The following is a 2,517-nucleotide window of genomic DNA, read 5'->3' as shown; positions in this document are numbered from 1 at the left end:
TGTTTATACTGCACCCTTTTAGACTGACGCTCTTTCTGTAATTTCCCGAGACACTCTAAGCAAAACGCCCAGTTATCTTCACTTAGCCCCCATTATCCGTGTAGAAACTTTCTGTGTGTAACGGTTTTAACACCGTGCCCACAAACACTATTATGGAAGTGGCTACACGATTTCTGATGGTGGTGGTGCTGGTGTTGCGGATATTGAAACCTCAACTTAGGAAAATGTTGATATCCACCTCATATTGATTATATTCTGTAGTGAGCTGGCTTTCAATATAGTCAGATTCTCACATATGCGGTGCCACTCTACTTGATTTAATCGATCATTTCGTCATTCCTGCATATTATTCAATTGAATGTCTACGTTAAATTTTTTGTCTGGTGCTATCCCATACTAACGCATTAAGATCCACAAGCGATCACATAAAATGTATTCACGAACATCAACATTGTTTGAAAACAACTTACACTGATTAACTGTGGAGTTTTTTCAGGTACTGTGCGCCAATTATGATAGGACAGTCAGTAGTGGGTGCCAATTTTGAGAGTAAACATCAACCCAGGAAAATGAGTAGGCCATAAGCTAAAAACAGAATTAGAACCCAGATGTATCCCAGGCAATAAGTAGGTCTCTGGCTAAAAATAGAATTGCCCCGGGAAATATGAGGATCATGGGTTAAAAAAAGCACCCACCACTCCTGGGACACCACAACCTGATCTAAAACTGGAATTGAAAGTAGACAACTGGATTGGGGGGCGGGGGGGGGGGGGGCGTTGGGTTGGGGGTGGAGGAGTTCCAAGGACTGATGGGTGCATACCCCCCATGTCACCTTTTGTGATCTTAGCTAGGCTGCGTTAATTTTGTTTACTATTTTGTTCTACTCCTTAAACAGGAGCGCCAACGGCCTTGCCGCAGTGGTAACACCGGTTCCCGTCAGATCACCGAATTTAAGAGCTGTCGGGCTGGGCTAGCACTTGGATGGGTGGCCATCCGGTCTGCCGAGTGCTGTTGGCAAGCGGGGTGCACTCAGCCCTTGTGAGCCAAACTGAGGAGCGGCAGTTCCGGTCTCGGGAACTGACATTCTGACGGGAGAGCGGTGTGTTGACCACATGCCTCTCCATATCCATATCCAGTGACGCCTGTGGGCCTAGGATGACACGGCGGCCGGTCGGTACCGTTGGGCCTCCATGGCCTGTTCGGGAGGAGTTAAAGAGGAGCGCTGTGGAATTTTGGAAATAGTTTAAACCTAGTCAAATCATAAGCTTATAAGAGAAAATTCCGGAGTGAATTATCAAGCTTATTGAGGTTTAACATGAATTGTCAGTGGGATGAAAACTAGCACCTCCTTCAATTCCTTGTACAGATAAATAATTCACCAGAAAATACCGATGTAAAAACATATATGTAACGAGAAGATAAAACTTTGGTTACTGAAAACCTTGATTTGATGAAAGATAGCACTCATTTTTGTTTAGTTCAAATGGTTCAATATTAAAGGAAAAAATACCTTTAATATACAGTTCATCCTATCACAACCTACCAATATCAAAAAAACAAACGTAAATTTTTAGGATTTATTCTTGACAGTAAACTAACTTGGAGGTCTCCTATTGAATGCAGCGCTACGTTATCAAGAGTGATCTCTCCTCTAAGGACTCTGGTAGCCTGTACAACTTCATAGAATCTAAGAGCAGTGTATTTTCATTTTTTTTCCAATCTGTGTTAAGGTAGGGGTTAGCACTATGGTAAACAGCAAAAACAGAAAGTATATTCTCGGAATCCAAAAGAAGGCAATCAGAGCAATGGCAAGGGTACATAACAGAACACATTGTAAGCCTTCGTTTATTAAGCAAAAGCTCTTACGAGTGAACATCTCAATAGCTGTAGCGCAAAACACATTAGTAAAAACTAACGACAAGTCAGGTTTATATAGAAACAAAACTGCCCAATAAATTTTCAAATAAGGCCCAAAGTATTCCTGTCAAATTGCTTAAGGAAAAGTTGCACAGCAAATCCATTTTGTTCGTTAAAAGCATTTCTTCATATTATCAGTAAGTGCGTAACTTTGTTTTACTGTATTTACCTAAAATTAAATACTAAGAAATATTAATACCGCTAATTAAGGGTAGTCATAAAGTTTATTGCATGTATTTATACCTAATGACTAATAAAAAATCGGAATCTGATTATGGATGTATAGAAGTCCTCTCTAAGAACTCTAGAAGCGTGATTAACTATTTTTCAAACATCCTATGTAGCGTCTCCCTTGATAAACTGTATAAATAACAGCTTTTTCTACCCACGCTCATGCTGAAAGAGAGATCTAGGACACAGATAAGCCAATCACAGGAGCAAGTTAATTTGTTCTTCCTGTTTAACGTCTGCAATTCCTGGAACTCTGCCTCAGGGCATCTGAAACCTCCCGGAGTAAACAACTGCCGCAGCGGCGAGCAATTTACTGAATGCACAGCTGACCAATATCGAAATGGCAAAGCGAGCAGAAGTCTGTAAATC

General features: G+C 41.0%; 1 pseudogene; it reads left to right on the top strand.

The window, feature by feature from the left end:
• Positions 1-899: 899 nt before the first annotated feature.
• On the top strand, positions 900-1,017 carry LOC124790169 (annotated as a pseudogene).
• Positions 1,018-2,517: the final 1,500 nt, after the last annotated feature.

Source organism: Schistocerca piceifrons, chromosome 3, assembly GCF_021461385.2.
Source record: "Schistocerca piceifrons isolate TAMUIC-IGC-003096 chromosome 3, iqSchPice1.1, whole genome shotgun sequence".
NCBI lineage: Eukaryota > Metazoa > Arthropoda > Insecta > Orthoptera > Acrididae > Schistocerca > Schistocerca piceifrons.
Note: the sequence above shows the minus strand (reverse complement) of the source record. Positions and strands in the feature narration are given on the sequence as shown.